Source organism: Pteropus medius, unplaced genomic scaffold (genome assembly GCF_902729225.1).
Source record: "Pteropus medius unplaced genomic scaffold, Ma_sr-lr_union100, whole genome shotgun sequence".
Classification (NCBI taxonomy): Eukaryota; Metazoa; Chordata; class Mammalia; order Chiroptera; family Pteropodidae; genus Pteropus; species Pteropus medius.
Window position 1 is genome coordinate 22,892,615 of NW_024340692.1, and position 18,543 is coordinate 22,911,157.

At 36.4% G+C, this 18,543-nt stretch overlaps 1 protein-coding gene and 1 pseudogene across 1 annotated transcript in view; one reads left to right on the forward strand and one right to left on the reverse strand.

Annotated features, from left to right (window-relative positions):
- LOC120588271 (guanine nucleotide-binding protein G(q) subunit alpha) overlaps nucleotides 1–18,543 on the reverse strand; it is a 270,517-nt gene that overhangs the window by 244,465 nt on the left and 7,509 nt on the right. The window lies entirely within an intron of this gene.
- Nucleotides 15,399–15,518, forward strand: LOC120591110 (uncharacterized; annotated as a pseudogene).

The window sequence follows — 18,543 nt, forward strand, 5'->3', positions numbered from 1 at the left end:
AACTTATACAAGCTGATGAGAGGAAATACATGAAATCAGGACTGAGTTGGGGGGGGTGGGAATCGAAGATATCCAATTGTCACTGGACAGCCCTAAATGCTTAGAAATGGTTTTCTATTATTTTCATATTGACTATCTTTTATCCCTACGTAAATGATTCATTCAGGGCAAAGAGAAAGTCTAATATTTCCTTTCAATCAACCACAAAACTAGATACATACAAGGTCTTAAATACTTAGTGGTTATTTCATATAAAACATCAGAAAAGTTCCTTATCACAGAAAGTTTTTTAAACACTGGATTTTATGAGTTAAAGGAAAAATGAAATTTGGGAGAAGGTATTCAAAAGGAAAAGGGCTTTAATAATTTAGAGGAAATTTAGCAACCAGGTCCAAGATTTGCTTTAATCTTTATGAAGAGAAAACCAAAATTTTGTCCCTCATATAGGAAATCTGTTTGACTATAAAGCAACGTGAAAAATAACAACAACAAAAAATACACAGAAATTCTTGAAAAAAATGCAAAGCAACTTCAAGTGGGAAAATTAAATGAAGTAGAATTAGCTAACCCTAAACTTTCTCACCAGAATTCTTTCTCTGGAGCCCTTTTCTGTTTTGGCTTTAAAACTGCTTAAGTCCTTACAGGAGTAATTTTTGCTTTCTTCCAAGGCATTCTGCTCTCTTGTACCTGTTAACTCTAGCCTACAAGGACCAGGCAGGCCACTGTCACCTGCAAGGATGTAAACCCAGAAAGGAGGCTCTCTTTCTGGTATATCTTTATCTTAGACTCTCAGATTAGGAATGACAAACTAGTGTCACTGGGCTACTGTGAACTGCACTTGTAATACTTGACCTAAGCAGAGCAAAGCAGCAATCCACTCATCCACTGCACAAATTCAAAAGCATAATGCGTGCTAGATGCTGCTATGAAGGAAGATGAAGTACAGATTCCACTTTCAGGGATCCACAGTCTGGCATGTAGGAAGAAAAGTGCATAAATAACCATAATTACAAGATGGAGCCAACTTTGACCCATCCAAAGCAAACTTCCAACTGCCAAGTATCTGTACCTCTCTGTCCTACGGCTTCCACCAAGTCAGGGGCAGCCACTTGACAGGCCAAAGGTGGCAGGAGAGCCCCAACTAATGACTATCCAGAATTAGTATATTATATCCCAGCTCCCTCACCCTTCAGATGGACTTTAAAGCATCACTGTCCTGCAAAATTTGGACTATAGACCTGTGCCAGCAGCATCGCCATAACTCAGAAGCTTTTAAGAAATGCATTATAAAAAGGTCTTCAGGTAAGTAACTAAAGTTTGAGAAGCCCTGCTCCACACCATCTCTCAGAGCTTCTTCCTCGGCCTGAGCATCCGCTGCCCACGATGATGGCTGGTTTAATAATGCACCTTTATCAGCTGCCTTTCCTTAGCTATCTCACTTTTCCACTCTCTCTCCAATGCTTCCTGCATTTACCAAATAAACACAGACATATGACAAAGATAAGATGTCATGGGATTTCAAAAGGGACTCCGATTAGTACAAAGATCAGAACTGTTGAGAAAGAGGTAGCACTTGAGATGTGCTTTGCACAGGCAGAGATGGAAGAATAAAAGGCAACTTGATGGAGGCTGGCTGAAAGGTAAAGTGAGAGTAGCAACAAAGGTGTGAAGATGGGGAAAGGAAGAAAAAGAGTTATTGCCTGAGTTTAGCCAGTGTCAGATGTATGAAGGCGAGCCAAAAGAAATAGGACTAGAAAGGAAGGGTGAGATCAGATGAACTTAACTGACAGATGAAGATATATGGCCTTTATTTTGTACCTTGTATAAAGTAGTTAACAATTTGAACAGAAGAAAATCATAAAGAATATAATTTAAAAAGAATCACCTAAGAGCAATGTGAAAAATGCAGGGAGGGTGAGGAGTTCCTGCCTACACTGAACCTCATCATCTGTCACTCTTGTAAGTTCAGCCCCCTGGGGAAGTAAAGGTTTGCCTGGTCCAGCTTTTAGAAAGAGATCTAATACTACCTGAAGGGTAAATAACTGAGGTTCTATCTGTACATAATAATGTCTGACTCACAGCAGTGACTGAAATGGATTATGGAAGAACAAAAATAATAATAACATCACTGTGCATTTATTTGGATAGTGATTTGGTGTTTTTAAAGAGCTTTCACAAACGTCTCCCATGAGCTCCTCCCAATACCCCCGGGAAGCCCTGGCGCACTGCCAGGCTGCAGTGTGAACACCCTGACCCAGAGCACTCCATGTTAACTGGGTTGAGACCTTCAGGAGTTGATGCTGGAGTCTGTGTCAGGGGTCCCCCAGCCTACCATTAGGTTCAATGATTCATTTGGTGGACTCAAAGGACTCAGCACACAGTACTCATCGCTGTTATTAATTACCACAAAGCAAATTCAGCCAAGAGAAAAGGTGCAGGAGTGAAGTCTGGAAGAAATGAGGCACAGGCTTCCAGGGGGCCCATCCCAGTGGTCTCATAGGATGCACTTAATTCCCTCAGCAATGAGTTGTGAGTTGTGACAACACGTGTGAAATTCCCCTGAGCCTAGAAATCTAGTTTTTATCAGGGGTCAGTCACCATCTGCCTAGCACCTGCCAAGATTCCAGACTCCCAAAGGGAAAGCAAGTATTCAACATAAACCACGCTATTTGTACAAACAATTCAGGTACTGTGAGCCACTCTAATTAGTTCTGAGAGTAATGAGAACTTTCTTGAAATCCAAGGTCCCAGATGCCATCCAAGGGCCCATCCTGCAAGTGGGACTTCAAAAGGATAGCAGTCAGGCCTGCTAGGTTAACTCTTTCCTGCACAGAGTCGCAACTACATTCTTGGAGCTCGAGTTCTAATCATGCTATTGATTTAAAGCTCTGGCTACTCACCTGAGGCTAACTGTCATAAATAGTGTTTGGAGGAATTTTGAGAAGTCGGGTATGTTAAATATAAGGATATAAGTGCATATGCCAGTTCTTGGAAAGAATTGTTCTTACCTATCAGCTAATTCAGCAAGTAGTAGGATATAAAACCAATCCACTATGTGTGTATAAGAAGAAATGTAATTACACATTTCTAATTGGCTACAATTATGTCAATAAAAAAAAAATACTGTATATAGCTCCTGTCCCAAAAGATCCCAATTCATTAAGATTGTCTTCTTCCACTGAAATCTGGAACCAACCAAAAAAAATAAATGTTGCTTTTAAATACAAAAAACCTTAGAGGAAAAAACTACCAGACAATAAGGAATAAGCCTACCATTGCCCTCTGTCCCCATTCTCAGCGCATGTCTGATTGGTACCGCCAAAATAATAAATCACCTAAAATCCCAGGACTAAAATATTCCTAAGTATCATTTAAACTGAAATAGTGCTTTTTTTTCTTTTCATTTTATCATGCTTTCAGAAACAACACTTAACTGAAGGTCTCCCGAAATCCAATTTTTGCAAATTTACTGCAAAGTTATGATGGAAGCTGAGCTGTTTACATATGTGTGCTAATTTAAAATTATCTAAAGTAACAAAGTCAGGTTTGAGACTCCCCTTCTAACTCACAAGAAGATGATTTGCAATGTAATGCACAATTTTCTTAACCTCAGAGATATGGCCTTGGCTGGATGGGGCAAGAGATCACATGAGGTAAATGGATGCACTTCTTGACCTGCCAGGAGCAAATTTCAGTTCTTTGCTAGTGAGGTTTAGCATTGTGTGTGATGTTATTCCTCTTGAAAATGACAGAGGAACCAAGCATTCTTTGCAACCTGCACTATTCAGCTTTGCCAGAGTACTTAGCCAAACAGATCTCCCCGCTAGGCAGTCAGGATTGAGTTTACATTCAGAAGCCAGACTGCATTTGTACCTAAAAAGCCCTGGTGCAGAAACTATGGTTTTAAGGTAAGTGAAGTTTGCCTATAACTTATTCATCACCCCGGGACTAAGAGGAAAGAAACAATCATAGGGAGAAAAAAACATTCCACTAAAAGAATGATTGCTAATATCTGTCCCTTATCTTTCATTTTCAGCTGGAAAAGAACACTTGAAAGCACAGTAAAGAGCAATACGAAAGATGATTTTTTTTTTTGCCAAGGACACTTATGAAAATGAAAATCTTTAGACTAAAATATTTAATTTTAAATAAAAGAAATAATATAATTGTATAAATACAGATTCTGATGCTGATACATTTATTCACTGTACTCTCTTATTGAGCAAGCCACCCACTGGAAAACAGAGAAGACAGGGGGGAAAAAAATCAAACTGCCTCTGCACCATCTGATTTATAATGAGTTCTATAAATTTATATGCAAGAACATACAAAGATTGGAAAAAGCACTCATGTAGCCATGTATTATAATTTCAATTTTAACAGATATGAACTATGCTTCATTTGCTCAGAGTAAATGTCAGCACAACCATATTTTTAAAAAGAAATCCTGACCACTGAAATTACACAGGAAGCATACTTACAATGAGGGCAGCTCCCAGAGCAGCACTTTGACAAATCTGGGATGCTTCTACATGCAGTCCTTATCTTGTGAGTCCGCACATCTTGGAACACAGCTATAACTTATACATATGCAGTCGGCACATTTTTAAAAACTCAGGTTTGGCTTCCAGGGCTGAAATCTCCAGAAAGGTATATAATATCTTGTTAACCATAACTGGATTTAGCATAGTGTGCCCTATTGTAAATCCAAGTATAAAACAATTTTACAACATTGCTATAAAAGCCAAAATTTGTTTAGAGTAATTCTCATGAGTAAGATAGAAGGAAACAAAAATGACTTCAGGCATTTCAGCAGGATATAACAATCGAGGCTAGAATAGAACACATTCTGGTAAATTACCAAATTAATGAAGAAATAAACTTATTCCTCACAGCACTGCTTACAAGCAATGAGTCTGTTTTTCCAATGAGGCGAGACTTAAAACAATGATATTAAACCATGTTTGAGCAGCCTGGATACCTACAGCACATACACATGAGCAGGGAAAAAGACTGCCCCTCTCAAGGTGACACGTTCCAATCTTTACACAGTCACCTTTTTTGTTAAAAGTTCTAGTATGAGGCAATCAATATCCTGGGCTGATCACTGTTCAGAAATCAATATCTACCCACTGTGAAGAAGGGCCTTCTACCCATGGGTAACAGCTACATGGGCACAGGCGACTCAATAGAGACAGTGGACAATGGTCTGCATAAGAAACAGAATTATTTACTACCAACCCCTCTTCCACCATCCAGCTGGAAAAACTGAGTTTATTTCACATTAGATATGTATATCTTGTTTAAATAAAACAAATTCCACTCAACTATCGAATTTCCTAAATGAAAAATGTAATTACTAATTATGTGAGCATGATGTTAAATTCTGTAAAATAAAGTACAGGTTTCCCCCATTATCCAAAAGTAAAGCGTTCCTATAAAACCTTTCGTAAGCTTTTGAAATGGCATAAAACAAAGACAGAATTACCATTAATTTATATGGAATAAAATTTGAGTGTTCCTAGACCCCGAATTCAATACACACTCAATGTTTTTATTTCGTTCACCAGGATCGAAACAATTATGTCCAGTTTTATATTAAGCATTAACACCCTTACAAGTTCTCTCAGGCTCTTCTGATACCTTAGGACACGTCTTGCTAATTAATTCACAAAATACACAGAGTTGAAGTACAGATGCTCACACAGTCCGAAGCTATGCGGCTTGATGCTGAGATGCTGAGTGTGGTTCCAGGAAGGAGCTTGGCGGGGCCACTCTGGCTATTCCGGTGCGCATTGCCTCTGTAACAGCTCAACTTGCTGCCAAACAAATACTGAACACTGTTTTGACTTTTCACTTTTTTTTTTTTTTCATAAAAGCAAAAAGCCTCTTTTGGATTTCTTTTGTTTAGCAACAACAGGTACTAACTAAGTTTTTCGTAAAAGCGAAGTAGCAGAGTATACCTGTATATAGAATTGTAAGGTAGCTTTCTCTCTTTAAGAGCCAGGTGCCTTATGGCGAGAAAAAGAGATTAAACCAATTTGGCTGTAAAGCAAACAGGTACTAAGTGAAATGTGCTTCTCCAAAAATATCCCTTTTCTTCTACATAGAAATTAGAACTCACAGAGGACAAGGAATAAGAAAATATCCCTTCCCTCCTTAATGATCATGGCCATTATTAACTGGTGGCACTTAAACATCAGAGATTGAGGAGAGATGAAAATAGACCACCCACAGGGCAACCCGATTTCCTCCTACAGTAGGTAGGCGCACGCAGGCCACAGTCAAGGAAGGAAGAGCCTGTGTACTTTCTCTTGATTACTCTATACCCTTTTATACCAACACAAATTAAAAATTGAGGTCAAAGTCAGGTAGTATATTTTTGTCTTTATATCTTTTAGGTAAGTAAACAACGAAGTAACAACTGAAGACCTGGAATCAACAAGAGATTCATATTAATGATGGACTGTGAAATCTAATTGAAATAGGTTCCTCTAATTTTCCTCTGAGAACGAATGGGGTAGGATTACAAATGGTAAAAGTTGGGAAAAAAAAAAAGTTTAAAATGATCCTGACCTTAGAAGGATGTTCCCACAAAATGGGATGAAATTCAACAGGAATAAGAACACTCAACAATTGAAAAAAAAAAAATCCATGCAAATACATGATAAAAGGATATGCAAAAATGCAGAGGATTGTATGCAGATCATAGATGATCACAGGTCAAAAGCAAGGCTAGAAATGTAGTACTGTATTGAAAAAAATAAGTAAGAACAATCAAGGTACTGGTAGAGAAAGCCCTCTTCACTCAGAATTGCTATATTTCTTGGGACGATTTATTAAGATAAAGATTTCTAAAGTCACATGTATCTCAGTTGAGGAGAAGATGCAGAAATATTATCTACTCTGACTTCAAAAAACCATACCTCAAGTGTTAGGTTCCATTATGGGTATTTTTTTTTTTTTTTTTTAAGAAGAAAACAACTAGGACGATAAGGACAAGATTTTATTCCTGCCTTACGAGAAATGATGGACAGAACTCATAATGTTTCACATGAAGAAGAAAGCTAGTCCCGGGCATGTCATGCGGCCAACTTCAATTATTCATAAAAGTAGATGTGTGTTCCGGTGGGTTCCAGAATCCCAGTGTCTCTAAGGGATGGAACCTGAAACTAGTTTCAGGACAGATTTCAGCTCAATATATGAAAAATTTCTAACAAATATAGATGACCAAAGAGAGTCACTGAAAGTAAAGGAGAAAAACTAACAATAAATTAGGGGATATTACAGAGGTGGCTCAAGTATGGGGTGCAAGCTTGGACTCTAAAGCACATTGTTAACTGAGATTCTATAATTATAACTATGAAAGACTTCACATGTGTTAATTATAGTCATCAAGACTCATAAAGCAGACTTCCTGGAAAGATGGCAAAATGCTCTAAAAAAACAATAACTTTCTTTTTCTATCTCTCAGAATGCACAAAAATGGAAAAAAATAGAGAGAAAAACCTCATCTATATTAATAATAGCAAAGAACTGATAGATCAGAAGCAACACAAATGTACCAAACGGGGAGAACCTATTGGAGAGGTCTATAGTACACAGCACTTTTGGTTGTAAAACAGTGCAGTGTCAAGGGAAGCAAGTGCCAAAGGTCCAGCACCTGCCAACTTTGAAGAATAAGTTACATGGTATTAGATCTCACATTCCTACCTATACCGGCAGTGGAGGAACTAAAAAAAAATAGATAGCCAACTGATCCTGACTTTTTCTCTGACCTGGCAGGGTGGAGGGCTGAAAGCATGCCAACTTTGCAAAATGGTCTAAAAATGCAGAGAAATATACCCAACTGATGCACAGAACAAAAATCCCACAAACAGCAAAGCATCATTCTGAACGATTTCTCACCAAAGTGGCTGGCTCACCCAAATGAGGAGGAAACAAATGGAAATGGTTATAAAATACAACAAAATTAAGAAGCAGCAAAGCTCACAGACTGAAGCTGCCCACCGTCAGAGCCCTCCCTACCACCCCAGACAACTAAACAGCTAAAAATAGAATATATACCATCATCTCCAGCTCCCCAAGCTCAAGTGCTAAGGGAAAAACACAAATAGTCTCAAGACAAAAAGGGAAGGAAGTCAATGAGATTTCACTCACACTATTTTTGGACAAACAGTAGGGCCAGACAAAATTTGGAACATTCCTAAGAAAAAATGAAGACAAAGCACAGAACATGCAAAAAAGAAAATGAAGAGGATACTTTGGAAGATTTACTCTAGGAAACAGAAGAAAAGAACGAAAGTATAATTGCTTTGTACTATCAAGAAAATTTAAGAAAATGTGGACTTTAAAATGAGATATTTAAAAATAGGGTAAGGTAGAAAGAAACTGTCAGCACTAGGAAAGTACATAAGAAGGAAAAAGGATACTGCAGAACCTAAAAATGAATTTGAATAATCAAAAACATATAACAGGCACTTCAGTCATTCAAAACCTATTTATTAGTGTTTGACATTTATATGCCAACATTGCCAAATCAGTGTTGCGGATGAGAAATTGGAGCAAATCACACGAGGAAAAGAATGGAGAAATGAAGCGATTAGAGGAAAGTTGACAGCTTTGTTAGAGAAACAACAGAAATCCGATATATAAATAATTGGTGTGCCTAAAGAAAAAAAAATTCTTGTGGAACAAGAAAATATTCAGTAATGAGTTGGGGGAAATCCTTAAAATAAAAAAATAATTATACAGATGGAATGGGTTCAAGAGTGTTTCAAGATAAATAATAAAGGGGAAATACTGAAGCATAACCTGGTAAAATGATTAAACTTCCATATTAAAGAAAGAAAGAAACAATCAAATATAAAAAGCAAATCATGAAGAAAAAATATTCAGGCTGACTACAGACTTCTTCTCAACAAATTCAGATGTCAGGAAACAATGGAGCAACATCCACCATGGAGCAAGCAACATGGATGGAAAACAGGTGTCACCCAAGAATTCTACACCCATGCAAGCCATTGTTAATATGTGAATGCCATAGGAAGGCATTCTCAGATACACAAGAACTCAGAAAATATGTCATCCATGGATCCTTTGTGGGAAATCTATCTGAAGGTATAATCTAATCAACTCATAGGTAAATGAAAAATAAATCAAAGTACACAATTAAAGAAACTGAGAAAAGAAATATTTGGTTACAGGCATTTACTTAAATACAGAATACTAAATATGTAGTTTTAATTGCACATACAAATATATATAAATATTAAAATTTCTGAAAGAAAACTAAATAAGTGATACGAAACAAAAATACTTAAATTTCTTTCCCTAGGCTTAACTAGAAATGATTCCTTATGATTATCCCAGGTACTGAATATGAAATCCAAGGATTAAGGGTTTTTAAAAGTGTGAAAATAAATTCACACGGGCTGTAAGATCAAACACTAACTTTATGCCAACAAAGATGAGCAGAAAACACTGAGGAAGGGGAACACATGTGGAAGGGATAGCAAATCATTCCAATTGTAAGAGAGTCGATATACTCAGTTTGAACAGTCAGGAAGCTGTCATCAAGGAGAGGAGAAGAGACAAAATGTGGATTAAAACTATCCTGAGTATCATGTATATCTCTCATTCCATCTGACATAATATCCTTTTCATATTCACAGTAAGATAATTTCAGTTTCCTAAATGGTTAGTCTTTCAACGACCATCAATAAGTTACAAGGATAGACTTGAACCTTCAGAAAGACATCTTTAGCCATGGACAAGTTTATGTTGTCTTTATAAAAGTTTTATCATTTGATACATTCGATGTTGTCTCGGAGAAGACTGTTAAAGAAAATAAAATATAGATATAAAATAAAATGTGGTAATATTACTACTAACGATTATAACTTAGAATACAAGTTGAAGTCTGGTTTTGCTAACTTGACTACGCAGACAGGAGTAAAAAAAGTTCAGAACTTTTCAAATCAATACCAAGGAAAGCAGAGCATGGAAGCAATGCAAATTAGGGGTTGGTAAATTACACCCAGAGTGCCAAATCCAGCCTGTTGCCCATTTTCGCAAATAAAATTTTAGTTGAAAATAGCCACGCCATTCATTAACCTACTGTTTATGGCAGAGTTGAGTAGTTACAACATAGACTATATGGTCTCAAAAGCCAAAATTTTTTACTATTGGATCCTTTACATAAAAAATATCCCAACTCCTGGTAATAGGTGAACAAATTTCTCCACTGTGCATTGGAGGGACACAACAAATGCTATTTCATCTCTGAAGCTGATAAACTGAGAAACATAACTTGGAGAATACTACTAAAAGTTATACAGACTACCAATAGTAAAATTAAAAGCAGATTACATATCTTTCAAATTATCAGAGGTGGAAAACACAACAAAAAATCCAATACGAACCAAAAACCAAAGGAGAGAGAGGAGGAAGAAGAAATGGTGAGGGGGAGCAAACCATTCCAATTTTAAGAGAGTTGAGAGTTGTTGTCAGGAATCAACAAAAGAATCACAAGATAGCAATGACAAGAAAAAAATTATTATATCGACAACTATACCTATTTAAGGAAAAAGACTCTCAAGCCGAGGTTAAAAAAAAACAATCCCTGAGAGGAGCAACAACAAAGTTTAAGAATAACTGAAAATAAATAGAGAAGCAAATGGAAACAAAAGGATCACTTTAATACCCAACAACACTGAATTCAAGATATAATAGCATTAACTCACATAAAAAGTTAATGTTGTAATGATGAAAATTTCATTCTTGTGGACATTTTTTAGGTACTTCAAAAAAGAGTACTTACATATATAAAGCAAAAATTTCTGGAAATAGGAAAAATTGCCATAAACACTAGAGTTATGAGAATTCAGTTCAATTCTCAGTGCTCAGCAGAATCACAATATATCAATAAGAGTGACCACAATATAAGCAATAAAATTAAATAATACACATATATTTGTTTTGACTATATATCAGGCTACAATAAATTCCAAAAAGTAAAAAGATTTCAGAACATATTCTCCCATCAAAGCAATATAAGACTAAGAATAAACAAAAAAGGTTGAAAAAATTTATATTTGGAAAATTTTAAACTACCTTAAACAACCCTGGTTCAGAGATAAAAATCAAAATAACTTTAGAATGTCTGCAAAAAAATATGAGCACTACCCAGCCACAAGTAGAAAAATTCAAAGCTTTAAACACTTAATTCAAATCAAAAAAATATTAAAATACATAATCTAAGAATTTTAATTCAAGAAAAGAGAAAAAGTACAACCCAATAAACCTAGAAAAATTGCAAGAAAGAAAGTAATAAAAATAAGGCAAAGACATTAATAACAAGGGTGCCAATGGTAAAGAATATGTCTTTTCAACAAATGGTACTGGGACAACTAGATACCCACTTCTAAAAGAATGAAGTTGGAGTCCTACCTCACACCATATACAAATATCAACTCAAACTGAATCTACGACCTAAAACTACAACTCTTAGAAAAAAACAGGTACATAAATCTTTGAGACCTTAAATTTAGCAATGTTTTTTTTACATGGCACCAAAAGCACAAACAACATAAGAAAAAAACTGATAAACTAAACTTCATCACAATTAAAATTTTTGTGTTTTGGTACCATTTTGAACATAGCCAAACCTGTCATATAATCTTATCAGTTCCATTTTCTTTTTCCTCTTGAGACATTCATCGTAGGGCACACCATCCTTCTGTAGATAAAATGATCAATTTTCCAGAAATATCTTAAGTTAATAAAGTTGAAGCTAAAAGTGATTTTAAAAAAAGCCTAACTAAACTAAATTCAATGAAAAAAATACATTGGACACTAAAAAGCCAAAAATATGATACAAAAGATTTATATTAACATGGCAAGATATCCATTACATATTACTGAACCAAAAAAAAAACCCAAAAAGTCAATTACATACAAGACAGCATATGTTGTGTAATCTGTGATCTGTGATAGTGTGAATTTATATGGGTATTTCATTTTCATTTTGAAAGAAAAAGAATACTAAAGTGATATGTAAACACTACATTCAATCTAGTTTCACCCATTACCATAGCAGTAAATCTGGCTTTCATGGAGTTTCTAAAACAGGTTAAGATTTTTATTTTAAAACAAAATAGCAAAAAATCAAAAAATGATTTGGAATCGAAGTAATTAAAAAATTCTATATTAAAGATACAAAACAAAGAAAAAGAAAAACAGCGACTGGAGCTATTTGCAGTAAATATGATAAAGGCTTGTTTCATTTGTATGTTCCAAACTCATAAACAGGCAAAGGAAATGAACAGACAACTTACAAAATAAGAAATTCAACTAGAAATGAACATGAGAAAATGATCATTCTCATTAGTGATCAAATAAATGCAAATTTATAATTATAAAATTACCATTTTGTCTACTTATTGATAACTCTCAACATTGCTCATGATGTTGCAAATTGTATACAATCATTTCAGAAAATGTTTTAGGTATGTCTAATCAAGAGCCATGAAATTTTTCATATCCTCTGACTTGGCAATAACATGTCTATTAATCTATTCTAACAAAAGTGTATGTGTGTGTGTGTGTTTAAAAAATGCTATCTCCACCAAGAACTTCATCATAGCATTCTTTTGAAAATGGAAACACTGGGATAAATCTGAATGTCCGAAAGAGAAAGAGAAAGCAAATCAATATATATGCTCTAATAGAATATTACATAGCAATTCTAAATATTAACATGAAGTCTATATAATCACAAAGAAAATATGTACGACTTGTTAAATTGGATAGTATAATTAAATCTATGGAAGAAACATGTAAAAATAAAAGACTAGAATAGAACATATCAAAAAATCATGTTTATGTTAGATTGATACATTTCGGATAAATTTATGAATGTTTTAAACCTTTTTTTCAAACTATAAAAAATTATTATATTATTTCTAAAATGTCAAAATCACTGAAAACAAAACAGAAAAAAATGTTATTAACATAGAATGGGCTGTTGTTCTTTCAAAAGTCAACATGAAAACAATATATTTCTTGAGAATGTAAGAAAATTCTTAAGTAGAAGAAAATAAACACTTCTTGACTCGAACTTTATCTATTAAATACAATAGTTTTTCTCATTATTAAATGTTTTTACTATTTTAGAAAGCAACCAAACCACCAGAGGATATATATCTCAAATGCTCTCCCTTATTTCATCACCAAAAGAGAATACAATACAATGTAAACTCAAGCAGTAGCATATTGTTTGAAGATACATGATGTATAAAAGAATATTTTTAATAGAAAAAATAAATCACTGTGTGACCCTGCGATTCAGTACTAGGGATGCACAATGTATTAATTAATTCTGGGAAAGATACATTGTAATTCGAGTGGCAATTCACAGATAGACTTTGTGAAGGAAAAACCCTAAACGAGAATCTCTGTTCCCATAGTAAGCATGGCTTGGAGTGGAAAGTCCTATAGAAAATTTGTTTCTCAAAAGACAAAGCTGATGATTTTCATGAAAATATATTTGGAGTCAAAATTTCCCTAAAGAAATGTTAATGAAGTCCTATGATTTCCTCCATTAAAATGTAACCCCTTTGCCAAGAATTATATGGATAGAGAAATACAAATTATTTAGTTGAAAATGATCAAGCAATATACAGGTTAGGTATCCTCTCTCACAGAAGATGGGAAACTTATGGAATTCATTATTACGATACTATGTACCCCAAAATGTTCGGTTATTTCTAATGTGCTTTGGATAACATCTTAGCTGGCGACTCAATGAATGCATAAGAGGAGAAACCAGAATGTTCACAGAGGACATCCAATGAATACATCAACACTTTTCCATCTCCAGAATCTATGTCCAATCCAAGCCCAGCTGCAAGAGGAATCAGTATAATCATAATTCATTAGCTCATGACCCATTAGGAAGTCATTGGGAACAAAAACAGAGATTGATTTCAAGTACCTTCTCATTCAGCCTATATATGAGTCAAGAAATCCTAAGTTAAATCTATCATGAACAAATGTAGCATATTTTGAACGTTGGTTCATAACTGGAAGTAGGCTTTGGGGACCTTGAATAATCTGAGAAAAAAGTCTACTTCTGGGGCTTGGATGTGATAACCCAGAAAGTGAACAGCTCGTAAGAGAACACAGCCAACAGACAAGAGTCTTTCTCAGATAAAATTTGCAAACTATTTCTAAACAGGCATATCTCATTTTATTGTACGTTGTTTTATTGTGCTTCGCAGATGTGTTTTTTTACAAATTGAAGGCAAGATCCTCCCAGAAAGATTACGTCTTGCTTTATTTTATTGCAATACTAGCTTTATTACGATGATCGGGAACCAAACCCGTAATGTCTCCAAAGTATGCCTGTATTACATGCCCATACCTGAGAATAACTCCACTTGGCAAGAATATCTCATACTACTCATCTACTTATTGCCTTAGGCAACTGAAAGCTGCCCTATCGAAGGCAGAAGCCAGCTAGGTGAAAGCAGACTTCCTAGACAAGCATCTCTTAAGAGGCATTCTAATAACCTATCACCAAATTAGCAGAGTTCTCAATATAGTAATAGACGCATTTCTATCACCTTAAACGGCTGACAGAAAAAAAAAAAAAAACATGGAGGAGCCATGTTGTAAATTTTTTTTTTTAATATGTGAATGAGTTTTCTCAGGATACTGCTTGATATGAGATCTGGGCTTAGTCTATCTAACCACCTCTGGGAGCAAAAGGACAGAAGAGAGTGCATACAACAAAAATTCCTCCCATACAACCCAGATTTCTACACTTGCTCATCTCCCAGCCCACAATGTGGGAGAGGAAGGGCAAGGTAGATGTGATAATGTTAAAGAAATGCAGCAGGACAGTGGAGCTGACAAGAGGAAACTGCATTGGCTTGGCTCTTCCTGATCAAAGACACCAAGCCAACACACAGGGCATCTCTTCTTTACTCTCCTTTGCTTCCTTCCAGAGCCTAGAGGGTAAATGGCTACCATCACTCCTATTAGCAATGACTCCCTCTGTACTGCCAAGCCCCTCTTTGGATCCCCCATTACTCTCCTTCGCTGTGACTGTTTTCCTTTTCCCCTGTACCTGTCCAACTCCAAATCTGAAATCGATGTAAGTGAGCCTGAAGCTGATAAGATAATGAGAAGGCCATGGGCCAGGAGCAAAGTAGAGGTTGAAGAATGTCAAACACCTGCCTGGCACCTCCAGTGGAACTGGCTCTTGTAATAACATAGCTCTTTGATCAGGAAGAACAAGAGTGAGAGTCTAGCTGTTTCTTTCTCCATCATAGACCCCCTTCTCCAGAAAGCAGTCAAGAGACATAGGAAGTTGCTTCTTAAAGTTTCTCAGAGTCTACGGCCATGCCACCCTGACCAAGCCCGATCCCGTCTGATCTTGGAAGCTAAGCAGGGTCGGGCCTGGTTGGTACTTGGATGGGAGACCACCTAGGAAGACCAGGTGCTTGTAGGTGTAAAAAATAAAAAATAAGGGATTGGAAGCTGACAAGGTCCTTGCAATCTGTGAGGTCAACCAAGGGATGCCTCGTCTAAAAAAAAAAAAGTTTCTCAGACCATGTCTATGACAGTTCAGAAGCCACAGCAAAAAGTAAATATACATACATATATATATATGTGTATATATATATATATATATACACACACACACATATATATACACACACACATATATATATACACACACATATATATATATGTAACTTTTAAAAATAAAAATGTATGAAAATTCCTTACTTCATGTTACGGATATGTCCATCATTATGTTTTTCTGACTTCAATGAAAGCCTCCAAGGGAAAAAAAAATGTGTACAATAAAGCACACAGTAATGGAAGAAGGGACACAAATGGTCTATCCTAGGGTTACTTTTAAATCTTTCCTGGAAGTCCCTGGAAAAGGGACCTACTGGATCCAAATACAAAGCAGTTTGCCAAATGTGCTCCAATAAGGTGTATGAGACACTCCAAATGCCCAGGCCCAAATGGCCTACCTGCTCTCGCTGAAACTGGCAGAAATAGCTTGGGCAGCAGAGATTCTTTGTAAGCAAATGAAAAGCATTGCTTAACATCCAATGAAACAATAAACAAATAAAAAATAAATAGTAGTAGTAAGTCACAGGTAGCTGCCTAAGAGTCTCCAAGAAAACACCAAGGCCTGAGCAGGGCAGTGCTGCAACACTGATCCTCTCAAGCTCCACCTCTGTGCCTCCCAGGATGTTGCTCTTCCTGCAGGAAGCAAGAGACCCATGCTGATATGACAGGAGGCTTTTGATACCATTCCCTGTGAAGGCGGTGAAACTATCAGCAGCATGCCAGGCAGCAGGAGGGGCAGCTCTGGACAGACGGGCTAATGCCTCCCCCTCACTCAGCCCTCTTTTCACAGCTCTTCCCCAGGGCGCTTGGAGTTACTACTAAGGAGAAAGAGAGGGGAGTGAGGGTGGCTAGGAGAGCCCACCAGCCCTGGCAATGCCTCCTGGGACAGCCCATCACTCTTGGAGAGGGCTGGCGCTCAGGCCCCCTGTCCAGGGATGAGTTTGGGGAGAAATGGGCTGAGATACCAAAGCTGCAGAGGGGAAGCAGAGAAAGTTCCAAAGTTCAGACTGCCCTTAGATTTAGTCCAATCTCTCCATTTTACAGGTTTCTATAGAAACAGTAAAGGAACAAACAAACCAAACACCCTCATGTTAGTTTAGAAAGACAGGGAAGGAGAATTTGACCGCCTTTCAGGTTTTAGAAAAAATACACATATCTAAACCGCTATGCAGACTCATTCAGAGTATTTAATTCTTTAGCTGAATAAACCTTCACAAAACCACTCTGCCACTGTTTTTGCATGATTTACCAATTTTCAAAAATACTATATCACAAGTGTTAGAACGACAAGAGAGTTCTAACAAGTACTCTGACATTCTTTTAAGGGCAAACTAGGAACAAGAATTAAAGTCATCCTGTATTATTAGAACAAGTCACAGGAAATGGGTCAGCTCTTTAGGACAAAAGGAAAACTGCATTTGCCATCTGCAGAAAAAAAAAAGTATGATATAATGAAGGAGCTCTGAAAAGCGTAGGTCCTAAAATATCAATTTACATGGCAAGAAAATATCATTGTATCTTTACCTTAAAAAAAAAAAACAAAAAACAAACCCCTACTCAGACTGTAACAAAAGCAAAGGCCCTGCTGATGCCTTTCTCCCTATCTGTATGGAAATACAATTAGATGTTTTTTAAGACTCTCAAGTAACTAAGATGAGGATGTTCAAATCGTTAAATGAGGAACACACGCTATTACTCAATACAGGCCTACAGCACCTTCTCCCCTTCTAGCAAATGCACTGCATCCTATTTTGAAACCCAGTGGCCCATGATAGATTATCTAGCACTGGCTCACTAACTCTCTGCTGGTAATCATGATCCCCACCCTCTGGAAAATGAAGGAGAATTTTACATTTCGTTCAATGACAAGGTACTTGGTTTTGTGGACCTAAGTGTTGCATGAAGAAAGTTAATCATCTCCCAAAGGCACATTCACAAGTGTCTTTCTTTTAATGTAGTAAAGCACCCAACTTCCCCTCACAGCTCACAGCCACATGATATTTGAAAGTATCAACTTAGAAGTTCCCTAAATTGTAAAGAGAGGCACATACTAGAGAGTCTAAGGAACCTCTCCTAGAATTTGTTTAAAGAAGCTGTGATGAAAGAGCCAGTGGAGGTGAGTAGTATTCACACTGAAGGTTTTTCTTCGGGAAGGGGTGGGGGGAACTACAGCAAATAGTGGAAGACTGAATAATGAATGGATAAGACATTGAAGCATTTCTATCTAGAAACAACCAGTATGCCGCAGTCACCAGGAAATACATGGAAGACACCACCGATCACCCTGCTGCCTGCCTCTTCAGCAAAAGGAAACATAAAAAAGAAAAAATTAAAAACATGAAAAGACTATTTAAAATATTAAAAAAAAAAAACACAAAGAAAAAATGCTATTTCGTTCTTTTTCACAAGTGATAGTGATCACAAAAAGAAAAAGTCAAATTCTGGGAAGATGCAATTAATTCATAATTTCTGTTCTCCAAAGGGAAAAAGAGAGGCTATCTTTTAGAAATAGACATGAGTATGTTTCTAAACATCAGTATCCACTTCTTGCAACAGAGCCAAGAAGTCTCACTCTAGCTCTTTTTCTTGAATTTGTGGATCAATTATTATTCCTTTCTGTGAGGTGTCAGGAATATAATGGCATTAATACCATTCCTGTTCCTAACCGCACCACAATCCATTAAACACTTCCTTGAAACATCAAATGGCTCACAACGCAAGATTAATTTTGTAATAAAGGTACGTGGAATTTTCAAATTTCAAAGGACTTGTGTGTAACAGTTTTCCATTCAAACTGCTTGATAGGCGCTATTGACTTTTCAACCTGAAAAAAATACGAGACTGTTCGACTGAATCATTCTCACTAGAGAATGGAAGAGAAGCAGGCAT